General features: G+C 43.9%; 1 protein-coding gene across 1 annotated transcript in view; it reads left to right on the forward strand.

The window, feature by feature from the left end:
* Window positions 1-8,445: 8,445 nt before the first annotated feature.
* Window positions 8,446-18,403, forward strand: part of RAD18 (RAD18 E3 ubiquitin protein ligase) — a 156,803-nt gene continuing 146,845 nt past the window's right edge. Inside the window, exon 1 of the transcript XR_004001236.1 lies at window positions 8,446-8,544. The gene's annotated coding sequence lies outside the window, so the exon portion shown is untranslated. The remainder of the gene's footprint in view (window positions 8,545-18,403) is intronic.

An 18,403-nucleotide genomic window follows, 5' to 3' on the forward strand; every position in this document is an offset into this window, starting at 1 on the left:
GGTCACAAGGTCTTAACTCCTCCTCCATGTTTCCAGCTGCTAAATCATAGTGAAAGATGGTGGAAACATATATTCCAGTATTGCTTTTCCATGTAAAATAGTTGCACTAATTGTCACAGGGATGTTATGCACAAGGGCCATTCTCATTCATGACAGGGAGCCGAGCACCATAGTTGCTCCCTGCATCCAAGTGTGGAAGGTAATTCTGGGACAGAGCTAGGGGAGCAGCAATGGGCACAGCTTCCATCATCCTTCTGGCTGACGTGGGTGGCTATGAAGTGACTTCATTTCTGTTCCATCACAGGTGCTGGAACTAAAGGGTGCTGCTGCACCCCCTGGCTTGAAGTGGTTCCATCATATCCAGGGTTTACAGTTTGGTTCAATGGCTCTTGGCACCCCCACTACAAATTGTTCCAGCACCCCTGTGTTCATATCTGGGAGAGAGAGTCCCCACTGCCCTAGCCTGGTGCTTTGGGCTGAAAGGCGTGACACAGTTGTGAAATAATTACTCCCAGCTTTTTAAAGGTTAATACCATTTTCAGATATTTTGAAAAGCTTGCACAGGTAAATCTCTTTGAGGGCATTTGGACCAACAAAGTTACATCTTGTTCACTTAGGCTCCTTTGAAAATCTCAGCTCTGGTGTAAAATTTTCAAAAGTGCTTAAGTCTTAGACATTTTTGAAAATGGAACTTGAAAATTTTACCTGTTATCTATAACACAATGTATACTTTCTGTGCCAGACTCCAGTAAGTGAAACTGATTTATGGAGCATTACCTCCCCCTCCATTCATTTAACCTGCCTTCTTTCCACCTCCTGCATGAACACATCTTTCATGACAGAATATTATTAAAGTTTGGGGAAGAGATGACAGTGTAGAATATAGATGAGATTGATCACTAGAGGAGGGTATTGAATGAACTACCAGTAGATAACTCAACTGGGAGAACCTCTATTGCAATCATCTGTTCTGTACACATGGTTTTAATGTGGGAGGAGCACTATTAACAATGCAAAGAAAAACCTTTACTTAGTTAATTTAATTCAGAATAGTAGAATTTGGGGATTTTTTTTGATGTTTCTAGTGTAGCAAACCCAGGACAAATGGCTACAAAGGGAGGGGTAGTAATTAGTCCCAGGGGGTTAAAAGGCCTCTCCCTATCCACTGAGGAGAGAGAGCCATGGGGAAATAAGGTTCAGCTGGAAAAGGAGTGACCAGGGAACTAATAAGGTTCAGCTGGCCCCAACTGCTGGAGACCTTTTTAAACCCTGCCTGGCGGGGAAGCAGAGGGGAGAAGCAACCAGTAAGTTAAGTATAGCAAGGTTCTGAACCTTTCCAGCAAGGAAGGCTGCATGCCATCCCCAGAAGCAGAGAAAACCAGCACAAGAGACTGATTGAGGAAAGGATCAGCCAGACCCTGTGCTACCTGGAGGGATTTGCTTTGCCCAAGCCTGTGTCTCCAAGGCTAAAAAGGACTGAGCCCGCTCAGAAGAAGCAGATAATTTGCCACACTAGATATTAGCCTTTCTGCAGACTCTGTTCATATAAATTATTCTAATTTACAGTCTCTCAAAATGACACACAATTCTGAAGTAAGAATCATTTAATTCATAAAGAAAAAGGTGAATTGCTTGGTTTATTGGTGGATCTATTTTCACTGCAAGAGCACTTTGAAAAGGTCACCTACACCACTCTTTTATTGTTTTGCATCTCCCATGATGCCTAACTTTTTTTTTTCAAAATGTTGTTCTTATTTGTGTAAATGTAGCACTTCTAATAAGAGCTGTACTGACATTGCAGGATCTTAAAGTCCTCTATCGCTAGATCAGCTATGTCTGATCTATCTCCGTGTAACAGGGGTCAGACTCTAGTCTGGGCAGTGACAGCACAAGCTTCCCCACCTCAATCCCGGTGTACAACAACCACTCCAAGGGGTGCATGGTCAGCTCTTGTTCTCTCTATAGTATCCATCCATCCATCCAAAACAGACATAAGAAAACAAGAGTTTGTTGCAAAGGTTTGAAAATTCAAAATCAGAAATGATTTAGAAGATTATACCAGAAGATGCAAAGTGCCTTTGTAAGTACCAAGCACTATGGGTCCGATTGTGGTTGGATGATTGTTTCCCATGTTAATTCTTTTAAACAAAGTATTTTTCTGGTCATGGAAATGGCTGACCCATTTTTGCTAAAACTGTCCAAAAAATTCAGCCCGAGGCAGGCCCCTGGCATGGAAAACAGTTAGTTTGGCAAACTTATCAGTGACTGAAGACAGTTTGTTATAATGTAAAGTTTTAGGAAACTAATTACAGGCATTGCCACTAGCACCACCTGTAAGTGGAGTGAACTGTACTTGCCAAGTAATGAGTCCATGGCGTTAGGCTTCCCAAAAGGCTGTTCCTCATGAAACACAGGGGCAGTAAGGATGTCAAATTGCCTGTATTATCTGGCTTCAACCTGTCCCTGCTTGCAGTGGAACATAACAAGGAAACAGACAAATTTCAGGACCATCCTTAATCACAAGCAACTACTTGAGTTCTCCTGTCCCCAGAAAGAATAAGTTTGGGATGTCAACACACTGTTACCACCCTTGTCCCAAGTCTGAGCAAAGTAAAAGACTTAAAGCTATACAGAGAATGAGATGGCTCGTGTAGCAGGTGGTTACCCGATCTTGCCCTGAGGGGTTTAAAAAGCAGCTCTGGAGAGGGCTGCAGCTTGAAAAGCCTGGGCTGACTGGGGGAAAGTAGGCTCAGGCTGGGGCCATGCCCAATCAGGCCCAGCTGGCCCCTATAAGAGGCACTGAGCCAGGAGCCCAGGGAATCAGTCTCTGTCTGTAGAGGGAGATGGGCCTGGCTGCAGGGAGCTAGAGACAAGGTACTTGAGTGGAGCAGGGCTGGGGAAAGGCTGGGGAGCCCTAGGCTTGGCCTAGCAGAAGGCCAAGGGGTACTGGGGGTTGCAGAGGGCAGCCCAGGGGTAGGCAAAGGCAGCAGGTCCAAAGCCAACCTTGCCAGCGATGAGTAGGCTGATACTGCAGTCTGACCCAGGGTGTGGGGCTAGACAATGACTGGCAGTAGCCATATACTGAGGTGAGGTGGGGATAGAGGGTGGGGGTTTCCTGGGGAGGGGAGCCCCTAAGACTGAGGGGTTACTGCCAGGGGGGAGCACCCCAGGAAAAAGGGCATTGGGGTCCAGGGAGGGACATGGGAGCCAGAGGACAGGTGGATCACCAGCCTACAGAGGGTGCTCCAGAGTTGGAAGAGCTAATTCCCGGAACAGACCAGCAAGAGGCACCGCGGGAGGTGAGTCCGTTCCTCTTCAAGCAGGAAATCTAGCAAGGTGTTGTTCTAAAATAGTACAATGGATTGTGATTGCGTGCCTTTCAGTGAGAGGTTGAGTGGAATGCAGTGAAGATAAACAAGTTTAAACACTTTTATTCATGTTTGTGGGATTACAAGTGACTCACTTCTAACTATCTATTAGACTTGTTGAAGGTGTGATTCACATCACTTGATGTTCTTCTTATCAGAGCCCAGCATGTGAACAATCAGTGCTTAAATCACATATTACCAAAAATGTCATGTTGACAGAACATCCAGCACTCCAAGCCACAAAACCTGAGGCTCAGGCATGAGGATCTAAGTGCCCAGCCAGCCTCTCGGGGAGCAGCCTTCAGTAGGCTGAAGACTTCACATTGCCCCAAGTTCTCATGCAGCAGGCCTCAGTGGATTACAGATGCCTGCAGGTTCTCATGGAGCAGCCCCTTGATGGACTGGAGATGCCCATCTCTGCTTTCAGTGGACTGCAGATGATCTTAGAGTTTTGCTTGGCGATCATGCAGGGCCTTGCTTACTTTTCTTTCCTCTCCTTCTCCCTACAACTCAAGGAGCAGCTGTAGATGTGTCACCCATCCCCACATATCCTATCTACTGGAGTGATCCATTACTGCAGTACCTCACCTGCCTCACCTCCAGTGACCTTGCAGGGTTTCTCCCAAGACACTTATGTATGGGGGTGTACCTTTGCCCATGTATCTGCTCAGGGGGTAGGCACTATACATTGTAAACAGTAACACTCGTATGCTTAACAATAACTCCTGGCTTCCCAACATGCATAAGCACTCTCTCCTCGCTGTCACTCAGTAACTTGCCACTTTATGGAAGACTTAGTTACTGGGAAAACTGGCATTGGCAACAGGATAGAGCCATGCTCAGGTGCAGAAGCACTTTGCACAGGCAGCTGGATGCAGAGGGGACCAGACTCAGATCCTCCAATCACTAATCAGATTCCCCTGCACCAGGATAAAGTTGTGAAATTCTTCTGCATCTGAGGGCAGCACTATTGTCTGCAACTGCCAGAACAGAAAACATAGAGAAAGAGAAAAAGGGGAGCTGGGCTGGGACTAGACTATGGGCCAGATTCACCTGGGTTCTCTTAGTGGAGCCTGGGCTGCAGGGGCTCCCAGTAGTGGTGTGAGGCTCCCTGGGGGTACCCAGGGTTGTCTGGCACCCTACTACCACCTGCCCTTAGCATGAGGAAGTCTTTTATGTCCCTGCTGTGGGTCAGCAACTCAACACTACCAGCCTCTGGCAACACAAGCACTGCCTTCGAGGCCTCTGGAGGCCCTGCTCTCTTGGTACAGGTTAATGATCGGTGTGTCCACTGGACATGGACAGAACTAACAGATCTGCCACTCCCAAAAAGTAACACACACTAGCTTACCGGTTCCACTTCAGGATCACCGCTCCACTCAACACACAGCGCTTAGCCATGTTTACAGCAAAACCAGGACAATTATTTAACACAGAGCAGAGATTTGAGAACAAGCAGGTAGAATTAATGGGGAAAAAATAGTTACATACAAGATAAGATCATAACATGCTTTCTAGATCCTAAATGTAACTAGCAAGACATTTTCCTGTCTCATAAAAGTTAGCTCACCCCAAATTTCTCTATCACTGCCAAACTGCTAGACCAGCTGTGATCCTTCTTTCATAATCCAAGCCAGCTGGCTGCTTGTCCTCTCAGTGACGGATATAAGCGAGTGTATTTTCACACCCAGATATTGTTCCAGCCATTCATTGTCTTCACTTGTGAAAAAAGGTAAACCCTGCTGCTGGTTTTTACCTGCTGGGGACTTTTCAATCTCTTGATTTGCATTTTGCTCAGACTGTAAATGGGCTTTCATTGCGAAGTATACAATACTCCATCTACATATAGACAGGACAGGTAGAGAAGTGTCTCCTGACTGAGAAAACTTGTTTAACACCTTTTGGTGACCAGCCTCACATGACAGATCTTCAGAGCATGATTTTCAGAAGAGATACCTAACTCCATACATGTTATCTGTGCATACATTTCACAGTGATTATGATGAGCAGTGTGACATGGGCTTTCAGTAGATACCTGTCCGGACGCTCTTTGGTGAACCAGTATGTAGATACCTAGGGGATCCCTGTAACTCTTATGCACTCCTGTTTCTTCTATCAGTTGGCCCTGAGCGGTCCCGAGGTCACAAGGTGGAGTCTGCCTGGAGGTGTGAGGGCTCCAGGATGAGGCCAGCTAGAGGATGTTCTGATTCAGTGTATCTCTCAGGGAACCTGTGACAGCAAAGCTTCTACAGAGCTCAAAATGGAACTTAAAGCAGTTGGGAACCTGGTAAGGGGGACTATGGTGCCACTCAAGGCCTGCCCTCCTTTGGGGGTACTGCCAGCTCCAGGCAAAGCAGCAGGAATGACCAGGGGGCTGAAAGGATTAATTTAGGGGGAAAGTTCAGCCCAGCTATGGAATGACAGCAATGGGATGTGAGAACTAACTATGGACACCAGAAGGGTGTAAACAGCAAGGAGAGGAAGGGGGATTAGTCAGTGTGATGTAAGGAGAAGTGGGTGAAGTTAAGGACAATTTGATTCTATGGGCAAGGATGGGGCAGAAGGAGGGATGTTACAGGGAAATAAGGGGAACAAATCCAGATAATCCCGTCGGTGTCTATGCAGTGCCAGCCAAACCCAGGCCCAAATCTGCTGCTAGTCTCTTCCCAGGGAAGAGACATATCTCCGGCACAGTTTCCTGTCCGATGAGTTTATTTGTTAAGCACTTGGATAATAGTGCTTGCAGAATCCCTGCTATACACTCCCTGCCCCTACTGCTCTGTAGCAAGGATCCAAAACATGGTTTCTGGGACACAACACAGGTTACAAGCATGTTTGGCTCTAGGTGTGGATGGGCCCAAGTGTGGATGGGTTCTAAACCCCAGGGGAATACTGCACAGTGGCCAATCTACACTTGCTCAGTGGCATCTGCTCCATGGCTGATAACACCCAAGCTTCCTGGTGCACTCCCGACTTGCAAAGGTGAATTCCTCCCATGCCCAACAGCCCCATTCCACAGTAGTGGTCTCCCTGCTCACCCTGTGGCCTCCTACCCCTCGGCTGCATCTGTTTCACCATCCTGGTGGCCGCACTGACTCCTCATCACCCCACCAATCTATGGTGGGAAGCACCAATTCATGGGTGGCCTGGCCACCCAGTGTTGGGGTGGGGTCTACCTATCCAGTGGCCCAGGTGAGCCATTGTGGTATGCTTTCTACACCCTTATAGGGGAAATTAAGAACGACAAGAAACCTGACTATGAAGCAGGGAGTTATAGGCAGTTTTATGGGACTCTTTATCTATAAACCACATGCTAACCCCTGTAACTTATACACACTGCATTTTGGTAAGATGATCTCCAGGGATTTTAACTGTTGACCCTAAGAGTGCCCTGCCTGCTAATTACATCCAAATTTTAACACAAAAATATGGGCATCTAACGGGTAGAAAAAAAACTATCCAGGGCAAACCACACCCTATGCCAGCAGGAGTCTATCTTTTTATTAAATAGACTTGAGCTGTAAAGTTTAGGTACAGATTCAGCTTCCTCAAAGTTCAGGGTGTTTGGATCTCAGTTTTGATTTGGACCCATCTCTCCCATCAACACTTATATAAATGTAAGGAAGCCAACAAAGGAGATTAAAACTCATTGCAACCCCAAATTCCGGTAGTGCCATGTGCTGTGGACCCAACCCCTATTTCCCCTGGCACAACCCTCATACTCCCAGCCCTGCCCCTGATACACCCTCTACACTGGAGTTTGAAAGATAGGTAAATAAGTCAGCTGTATGCTGGGCTGGTCTCAGGGGAATCCCCACCTCCCACAAGCCAGATGCGTTGCATTGACGGCTCCTTTACACTGCCTGAGCAACATACTGGGGTCAAGGTGAAGAATAGAATCAGCCCCGGTAATGTTATTACATTACAAGGGTTATGGGGATAATTTGGCCAGACTGCCTAGGAAGATGGATGCTCTTTGGAATCTGCTATGAAGAGATTGTTTTGATATGATTAACACAGTTGCAGAAGAAAGCAGCTTCTCGGTTGCTTGGCTGGGTGCTTTGAACATGGAAATATTCGGGATTCAGTCTTATATGGCAACAGCTCCAGGAGTCTCAACAAGAATTTGGAATATACCATCTGCCCTTTGATGTTGATTAGCATACCAAAAAGAGCTGCAGATGTGTTCCCATGGAAATGGAACCATTGTGTCATTCTTGGGTGATATCATTTAATTACAAATCAATGGCTTATGTCATATGGTGTATGAACTTGGAGGAAGATAGTTACAATGTGAGAGGGAGAGCCAAAGGACAGAAAGTTTAAAAAACAAACCATAGGAAATTGAGATGAATTTGTCAGAGCTGAAGAAGAAAGTGAAAACATTAACTGGAGGAAATATTAATAGCGGGCAGTTAGATTGCCGTTAAAATTATCCTGTAAGCTCTCACTACAGATCAGTGAGTCTCTGCAAGTAATTAGTTTCTTCTCAGATATATAAATTCATAGAGTCATACATTTTAAGGCCAGAAGGGACCATTATGATAATCTAATCTGACTTCCTACATAACATAGGTCACAAATTTTCTTAAATAATTATTTGAATATCGGTCCTTAGAGCTTGGCTTTTTCATTTACCCAAAATCACCCCACTGTGTACCAGGGAGACAATCACCTGAAGTTAGGCTATTGTAAGGCTTGTGTGAGGAAGAGAATTATAGGAATCTGCCCAGTTTTCAGCGAAAAGCATAACCAGTTTAAGTGGAGAGCAGCTGCTGAACTCTGAACAACTAACGTACACTGCTTTAAAGCTATGGGCTTGACTAGTCAAATAGTGGGACACTGTTTTATTTCAGACTAAATACAATGCAAATAAATTACATCTGTGTGAGCAATGAACAGCTCTAGTACAAATTTAATTATAGTAAACTATTTTAAAAGCCTAACAACAGTGTTGATGCTTGTAGGTTTAATAGCACGATGATTAAGACCAGGCAGCTGTTTGGAGTCAAATGGTCTGTAACAATTATCGCAATGAAGCACATAAAGAACATTTTGCCCATCGGGCTGCAAGGTCAGACTGATGGCACACTTCGCAAAATTTTCACCTTTGTGATGCCATTACAGGGTATTGTGCAGGAGCAACTGCAAAGAAGCTGCCTTCTGTGGATCGCCAGTAAGTATACGATGATTTATGATGATGTTTGGGTAGGATGACCAGACAGCAAGTGTGAAAAATCGGGACAGGGGTGGGGAGTAATAGGAGCCTATATAAGAAAAAGCCCCAAATATCAGGACTGGCCCTATATTATCAGGGCATCTGGTCACCCTAAGTTTGGGTGAAAGCTAGTGTGATCTTGGTATAGGACACTGGATTAGATGTGTTTTTGAGAGGCAAATTTGGGTTGCTCCAAAATGGTGATAACAGCTTCCTTACCATTCAGAAAAAGAGAAACCAGGAAAAGCATTGAGGAGTTACATTGCCACAGGCACAAGCAGGTGAATATTCATCGTGTCAAACTTTTGTCTTGTATTAATGTTCATCTAAGGCAGCTGGAGGAGGGAGGTCCAGCAGGCAGTCCTTTCATCGTGTGGGGTTTTACAAGACAGCTTAGACATTGCATTCTGTGTACTGTGAAGTCTTGCTCTGTCCTAGGGAGTAGTACATTCCGATCATGTAGCTGCTATCCAAAAGGACAATGTGTTTCCAAGGTCGTTAGTTTACTAAACTGCAGGAATCTGGCTGGTGACAGCATGAGCCTCAGCAAGTGTAGTCAGAGCTGGTAAAGAAGTTTTCTATTTGATGAGCTGTTCTATTTTGACATAATTATCGCTTACCAACAGATACCATAATGAAGGTTGCGTTTATGTTTTGGAGGTCATGGAAGTCACAGAATCAGTGACTTCCATTGATCTCCTTGACATTTTCTGCCCTGGGGCTGGAGTTCCCAGCTGGGGGGCCTCCCTCCACAGCTCCCAGTACCTGCCCTCCTGGGGGGACCCCCTGCAGCTGCCCAGCTGTGGCAGGTGGACCCCCTGCAGCTGCCTAGCCATGCAGGCAGCAGGGGAACCCCTTGCAGCTGCTTAGCCGTGGTGGGGAGGGGACCGCCCAAGCTCCCAGCAGCCTTGGGCAGTGGGGACCCTGGAGCTCCCATTCACTGCAGGTGGTGGGGAATCCCCTGGAGCTTCCAACTGCCATGAGTGGCAGTGCACCCCTAGAACTGCTCAGCCCCTGTGTGGGGGTGGGGGGGGGGAATCCTGGAGCTCCTACTTGCTGCATTGGCAGGAGCCCCCAGAGCCCCAGCAGCAAACCCACCTCACCATTTTGTCAGGGATATTTTTAGTGAAAGTCAGAGAGAGGTCATGGGCTTCCCTTAATTTTGTTTATTGCCCATGACCTGTGCATGACTTTTACTAAAAATATCCATGACAAAAACTTAGCCTTAACCATAATTATTTCCTGTTTCATAGATTCATAGATCTCAAGGCCAGCAAGGGCCACTGTGATCAACTAGTTTGACTCCTGTATAACAAAGGCCATAGAACTTCCCCCCCAAATAATTTATTTTCAACTAGAGCATATGTTTTAAAAAGACTTCCAGTGTTCCCCACATAGTTACTTATAATGCAGACTATGATCAAGCCATCCCTAACCTTCTCTTCATTGAGCAAATTGAGCTCCTTGAGTCTCTCGATAAGGCCTGTTTTCTAATCCTTTAATCATTCTTGTGGCTCTTCTCTGAACCTTCCCCAATTTATCAACATCCCTTCTGAATTGTGGACATCACAGAACTGGACACAGTATTCCAGCAGTGGTCACATCAGTGCCAAATACAGAGGTCAATATCCTCTCTGCTCCCACTCAAGATTCCCCTGTTTATGCATCCAAGCATTGCATTAGCCCCTTTTGGCCACAGCATCACACTGGGAGCTCATGTTCATCCGCAGGCAATGATTTTATGTTCTCATCCAGGTTACTGATAAAAATGTTAAATAGCATAGGGCCAAGAACCGATCCCTGCAGGACCCCAGTAGAAACATACTCGATGATTCTCTGCTTACTATTATATTTTGAGTCCTATCAGTTAGCCAGTTTTTAATCCACTGAATGTGCACTGTGTTAATTTTGTATCAGTTTACATTTTAATCAAAATGTCATACATTACCAAGTCAAATGCCTTACAGAAGTCAAGTATATTACATCCTCTCTATTACCTTTATCAGTCACACTTGTAATCTCACAAACAGATGTAACTCGCATCACTGTATTGCACTTCTGGAAGGGGTCCAGCTGCTATGGTAAGGAAGGTAGTGTAAGAACTATATAAAATAGAATTCTAACTGCAAAATGTTAGCTGTCTGTGTGTGGTTCCTATTGTCAAATACTAACTTTTTAATGTGCACTCTGTGAGTGATATATTCAAGTGTCTAAGCACCCATGGGACTCAACCTCCTAAGTCACTTAGATACTTTTGAAAATTTCACCCTATATTACTCAGCCAGTATCTAACAATTGAGCTTTCCCCCAAGAACATCAGAAAATCCACTGGAACCTCTTGACTCACTTCAGAGGCACTCAGGCATGATCTGCTGCCATCTGAGATGCTTACTTCCAGCCAGAGGAGCTGGATATCTATAATGGGTTTTGTAACACCCTCCCACCCCACCCCCTTCTGGCAATCAGAAAGACAGACCTGAGCCACCTTATGTGATAGCAGTTGTGGGTGTAATGCACATAGCACTGGCAACCCATCACAGTAACATGCATGTAGACACAGGAGGTTGTTTCCGTTGCACAGGACTGCTGTATGCTCCTCCGAGAAATTTTAAATAGAAAATAGAATTTACTGGGATGAGAGGCAGTAAGCTAATTACAAAAGTCAAGAGGGAGACCATCCTTCCAGACCTTGTGGACACAGAGTGTCGAAACATTTTTAAATGAACATATCTCTGAAGATGCAGGTGGAGTCTCACACCCACTGAGAGCGATTATACAAACATTGGCTTCTGATCATCCATTGCTAATGTAAACTAGTTAGTATCAGAATTAGTATTGCATGTAGTGAATGGAAGTTCATAACCTCAATATAAAGTATAGCTCTGTTCATTCTGAGACTGGATTACCTATAGACGGCTATAATATTTCCATGAGCAGAATGAGTGTACAATAATGCCACTCACTGGTTTAGTGCTGACATCTTTCTTATCTCTCTCTCCAGCCTCCTATCTATCTCTTTCTATCATGTCTAGCCACAGTATTTGTACCACACTCATCATATCAGAGTGTGTGCTAATAAAAATATTATTAATAATAATTAATAAAGCAATTAATTCACTGTTAGGATTTATGGTTTTATTGACTTTACTGGTGCAGCACTAGGTTTTACCTTGTATAGATTATTTTTAAACATACTATAGTGGAAATTCTATACGTTTCAGTGTGATAGAACCCAACTTCTGTCAGGTCAATTCAGTGTTTAATGGGAGTTGCTGTGGCAAATGTATCCTTGGTTCCATGCCATTAAAATAATTTGAGTTAGACCAAGTATGGATTTGGTTTCCTGTTTTAGTCAGCTGGGGAGGTGGGGTGGGGACGACGACTATACACTAAACTGGATTTAACCAGCTGGGGGAATGCCCCATCTGTTTTCTGAGCTCCTTGACATATCTGAGACTCAAACTAGGACCCTAGTCAACAGATAGTGTCTGTACAAAACAGTGAATCCAGCTACTGGCAAGATCTAGCTAGTTAAGTCTTTCCTCCAAATGGCCCGTATATTAGATCGAATTGCTGTGGAGAAGGAAAGGTAAGACACAGCAAAGGCAAGAATTCCCACTCTCTCCTTTCTTAGTCATTGTGAACAACGCTGCCATCCCCCTGTAACTCAAAGCCATAATCTGGATCTTGACTTTGGTCTGGCCCTCTCTCTAGAGCCTCACATCCAGGACATATCTACATCTTTCCACCTTTTCCTAAATGACATCTATAAAATCTGGCCTTTTGTCTGACAGTTAAACTTCCATTGAGGTCATCCTCATCTTACGCCTCGACAATTGCAACTTCTTTTCCTCTCCAACCTTGACAAAGCCCATCTTGCTCCATTTCCATCCATCCTGAATGCTGCTGCAAGATTCTCTACCATCTCTTTATGATGTATTTGCACAGTAACTACTCCAATGAGGTCTGATCCATGACTGGGGCTGCAAAGCATTTCCTTATTCCAGATAATAAATAAGAAAAAGGAGGAGCTAAAGAAAATGGCATTGGGTGGTGTAACAGTGTAGCACCATACTCTCAACAGGTGTCAGAACCTGTAGGAAGATGCTAACTGAGCCATGCTGCTCACTGTTGCGAAGTGTAGCTTGTTGCCTCCACCCTGGTGAGGAGTCGGGAGGAGAGAGTAGCCTTCTGATCAGGAGGAGTTAGAATCTGGGGCTGAGAAGTTCTCAGGAAGGAACAGTAGTCTAGTTCCCTCCCAGGAGAAGTGCTGTGGCTGGAATGTATGTTGTGTTACTTGGAATTACCTTGGGCTAGACCTGCAAAGAAGACTTAGGCTTAGCATTGCAACACCTAAATTCAGGCACCCTTCTACCCAATGGAATTATCAGGCCCACGTTAGGTGCCCAGGCTCCCTTCACAATGCACAGGAAGAATTAGGTGCCTAAGAAAAAGATTCACAGAAGCCAGCAAGCTGATCAGGGAGCTGCCTAAGGTAGACAGTAGAAAATGCCAAGGGGAATTAAGCATCCAATTCTGAGCTGTGGACCATCTCCTGAAGTTAGGTGCATAAGCCAGGTCATCCCTTTCTTGCAAAAATGAAGTGGTCCTCTTGTATCCTATGTCCCACAGGTTAGAATACTCTCTTAGGATGTAGGAAGTGCAGGTTCAAGCCCCAGTCTGTCTGATTCAGAACAGGGATTTAACTGCAGGTCTCTCACCTCCCAGATGAGTCCTTTAATCCTTGGGTGTTCTGGGTTGGATCCTTCTCAGTCTCACCTGTTGAAGTTGTTTGGCCCACTGAATATTTGTAGGCCTGATTCTGGTTTATCATTGGTATAACTCCACTGATTCATGGAATTATTCCTAATTTCAGTTGGTGCAATAACCTGGTCACTATGTCCTCTCCAGTTACCCTGCTGAATCCAGCAAACACTGGATTTATTTATTAAGATATTATCAAACAAAGAGACAAATGGCTTTATCTCCTGTGCTAGGCCTAAAGCAGCAGGGAAGAAGGCATTTGTCCACGTGTCATAAACTTTGATCGAAATGCCAGTGTAATATCCCACCATCTTATCTGTAAACTTTAAACTTATTCTTATTTTAAACTTATTAGTAACAATACTAATGCAAATATTGCAATAGCAAAGTATATGTTGCTGAAGGACCTGTATTACTGCATTTATAACATGAGACCTGTAAACACCAAAAGCCAAAATAAATTAACAAATAAATCTGCAAGTTGTCATGCCAATTGAATCCTGATAACAAGGCACTGAGGAAAGGGCAAGAAAGGAAAGTAATGAATTTGGAGGGGGGAAAAATATCTTTAAGAGGGAAAGGAAGATGAAGAAACAAAAAATTAGTAGTGAGTGTTAGATGAGAAGGTGATGATCATAAAGGGTCATGATCATAGGGGATGGGAGATAAAGAGGTAAGCAGGCTCTGGTTTTGATCTAAAATTATAGGCATGAAAATTACACTAATTTTGCATATCTGAATGCCAACTCGGTGCCACTTACATACACTTATCTGTTTTCTGAACAATTTATGTCTGGGGCCAAATTCTGTACTTATGTACATTGGTGTAAATCTGGAGTAACTCCGCTGACTTCACTCTTGTGTAAGCATTCCCTTGTGTAAGTAAGAGGAGATTAAAGTCCCAGAGAAGATTGAGCCCTAATGTGTATTTTACATGGTCATTTATGTCACTGGTGATCTAGGTCCTGAGACTTTTGGGGATTTTGCACCTGCTTATGCCAAGATTCACTTGGCCCTGACTTACTCCATGCAAACAGCCTGAGTGCTTAAAGTTGAAGAAATGCCATGCAGAGAAAATGAACAATAGCTTTATACAAACAGTTTCATTGGCTTAGATTCTGTTCCACATTCAGTGTGACAGCTGCTAAAAATATCAGTCACTATGGAAATAAAATTAAACTGGAAATGATAAACAAAGTCCATTTAAAATGGTATTTTGGGAGTAGTTTTACACATTGTTAGACATAACTCCCAAACTTGTAGAAGTATACATTTTTTTAATATTGCTCATGAACTGCAGGTGTTGAAATTTTGGGTTTGAACAACTATTTGAGCAAAAATTATTGTATAAGATTTTTAAAGTTCCTATGTTGGTATTTAATTAGACTTAATTAGAAAATGAAAATTGAATAATACATTCTGATTATAATCAGAAATAACTTAATAGCACTTTATAAGGCTTTAAACACTATCCAACCATTAACTAATTAATCCTGACGACACCCTTGAGGAAGAGGTAGGTAAGTATTATCATCACAGTTTTACAACTAAGGACAGGTTCAATGACTCGCTCAAGGCCAAAAATGAGTTTCAGTAACTTAGATGAAATATTAGAACTCATAAGTGCCTGACATCTAGTCACAACTTTCTCTTATAGATTACATTCGTTTTACTCCACGGTCATGTGGAGTGAAAATGGTACTGGAAATAGAGAGAGATAAAAAGATTTTAAAATTGTTAAACTTATAATTATTGTATTAAAGTATGTAGGACATGGATAATAATTTGTTATGCAGAAGAACAGAATGACTAATAATGATTGCACATTATAGAGGTGGCATCTTCTACCTGCTACTTTCAAAGTACTTTACAAACGTTAGAGGGGTAGCCATGATAGTCTGTATCCACAAAAACAACGAGGAGTCCGGTGGCATCTTAGAGACTAACAGATTTATTTGAGCATAAGCTTTCATGGGTAAAAACCCCACTTCTTCAGATGCATGGAGACCAGGTTTTTTACCCACGAAATCTTATGCTGAAATAAATCTGTTAGTCTTTAAGGTGCCACCAGACTCCTTATTGTTTTTACAAACATTATTAGTACATTAAGCTCTATATCGCCTCTAACAAGTAATTCACTTTCTTTTTTTCAGATGGGTAAAATGAGGCGCAAAGAGATTGTGACTTACTCAAGTTGGTGGCAGAACAGACAATAGCCCCCAAGCATCTTGTGTCCTAAGTCCTTGCTCTGATCTCTTGACATACTCACTCCCGTGAACAGAGGATAATTCGGAGAGAGAGGATTTTACAAATGGGGTGGTGGTGGAATTTAAACAAATTAAAAAGGTGAATAGAAGGAACAGAAACCAGGAAGGAAAAGTGCCATTGACTCATAGTTTAAATTGAATCAGAGCATCTATTTTTCACATTCTTGTTCTAATTTATCAAAATTACACAGGACCTAACTTGTTTTGGTTTGAGAACATTGGCTATAAGTAAAGTTACAGCCGAAATTGCTCTTTGGAGGACTGAAAAATAGTAATCTTTTATAGTCAATCTAGGGCAAAAGCTGGTTACTCTGTTATGACTTTTTGGGGTCCACCCACACCAGTGAGTGGTTGCCACCACCTGCTCAGTAACGTTTGGGTAGTTTGGTGCTGTGCAGCTATGGTTCAGATCTCTGACATCAGTCGCCAGCCCACAAGCATAAGGTCTTACCCTGGGTATCACCAGCCAAATGCAGGGTGACACCAACAGCCCTTCTAGTCCTGAGTTTCCCCAAATATGTCCTCCTGAACTATCAGACATGCTGACCTTTCCCCTCTGGTTCATCACGCCTGAGAGCATGAACCCAGCCCCCTAGATATCAGCTTATTTTGGCTTACACAGTCCACATGGTTTGCATACCAGAGACCTGCTTGCAGTGAAAATAAACAAAAAGTTTGGTTAATAGAAGAAAACATAGATTCAAAGATTAAATAGTAAAGAAAAGCAAACCTTACAACTTACACAAAAAATAAACACAAAGACGCAACCTCAGGCTTTACACTTCCATATTAGATAAAATCCCTTTTTGCAATAAGAGTTACCTATTGCCATAAAACTGTTTTGCAGCATATCCCCTAGTAGGTTAATTAAATAACAAATTAGACCCAAGTTTATAGAATGATCCAACTGAAAACCCCAGGGATCAATGAAATCCTCACACTCAAATCTATCTAGGTATTTATATAGCTCTCATCACTGTAGTGTCTGAGCTCGCACTTTATTCTGATTAGGTTTTCATCTCCTTTCTCTGAAGCATCAGGGATGGCCAGGGCTGGAGATGGGACATTGGATGGGGAGGACCAGGGCTCTGAGGTGATGCCAAGCATTCTGTCTCTCTAGTACTTGGCTGCTTGGTTCTTGCTCATGTGCTCAGGGTCTCACTGATTGCCATGTATGGGTGAAGAAGGAATTTCCCCCCAGGTCAATCTGGCAGTGACCTTGGGGGATTTTTGCTTTCCTCTGCAGCGTGTGGGTGTGGATCATTTCCCTGCCATTGCACTTGCGTTTGGCCCTGGTGCACCGTAGTCCCTCCTATTCTCTGGTTGTGGCACATATAGTCTAGTCTCCTATAATACTTTGTATAATTTCAGTTTAATGCGGGAGTGGTGGTGGTAGCCAGGTCAGATTAGATGATCTGGTGGTCCCTTCTAGACTTATTCTGTGACTCTAAAAGTCATCAGTGATTTCCAGCTTCTCCTCAGGCAAAATTATGGACAAACTAGTGCAGTGATTCTCAAACTGGGGCCGCCGCTTGTGTAGAGAGATCCCCTGGCGGGCCAGTCTGGTTTGTTTACCTGCCAGGTCCGCAGGTTTGGCTGACTGCAGCTCCCACTAGCTGCAGTTCGCTGCTCCAGGCCAACGGGGGTGGCCAGCAAATCCCTTGTCCCTCGCTGCTTTCTGCAGCCCCCATTGGCCTGGAGCGATGAACCACGGCCAGTGGGAACTGCGATCGGCCGAACTTGCAGACTCGGCAGGTAAACAAACCGTCCCACCCGCCAGGGGCTTTCCCTACACAAGTGGCAGCCCCAGTTTGAGAACCATTGAACTAATGGCCTTGTAGCATGTTCTGAAGACTACACTGTTGCTCATGCTTACCACTGTATTGCTAGTCTTGCAATATTTCACATTTTTCTTGAAGCCTCTGCTCCTGGAATCATCAGATTATGTGTAGATTGCCACTTTTTTTTTTAAGCAAGTTTCTGCCCCTTGTGGTTGTGAAGAAAAGACTGAAAATGTGAACCTTAGAGGCAAATAAAAAGCTGCCCAAACGTATTTTTTTTAATAAAATCTTGTGATAGTTGTCATCAGATGTTCGGCTGCATGTGTGTTCCTTGTGTGCTGTCCCAGCTCCACGCAGTTAACTGGCACAGCATATCTTGAGCGAACTGCCCAATGACCACAAAATCCGTTAAGGTGCGAAGGCACCTGGCCAGTTTTATTGTAGCAAAGCATGGTCCTACCTCCCTGGATTAATGTCTACAGTTACACTAGCAAATGGATGCAGCTCAGTCAGGGGCAGACCTTTACGCTGCCCTCTCGGCTGGACAAAGACACTCCCTCGGAAATGCATCTTTATACACCAATCCAAACAAGTTACTTATTGCCCTCTGACATATCAGGGTGCCACCCATTGCCTTGTATCTGTAGGTTCGATCAAAACATCTCTATTCATCATCCTGACCTTATCCTTAAAATGGGTCAGTGTATTCTTGTTATCGCTGGGAAATGTGTTTATTGGAGCATTCTGGTACCACCCTTCTGCAATATGCTTGCTCGTTTTGTGCCTCGCACCTCTTAGGAATATATGTTTTTTGCAATATCACCCCTATGCATATCAAATTCTGTGAATAGGGCCTGCCTCTTGCTCACAACTTGACTTTGCTTTATATCAACAAAGTTTTGATCACTTTAGTTCAGGTCTCAGGCCTCATACAAGGCTTCTGCTTATGTTTCAGGCTCTCTTCCTACTACAATAGTTATACTAATCTCATGATATGGAGGGGGC

This window comes from Gopherus evgoodei, chromosome 7, assembly GCF_007399415.2.
Source record: "Gopherus evgoodei ecotype Sinaloan lineage chromosome 7, rGopEvg1_v1.p, whole genome shotgun sequence".
NCBI classification, from domain to species: Eukaryota; Metazoa; Chordata; order Testudines; family Testudinidae; genus Gopherus; species Gopherus evgoodei.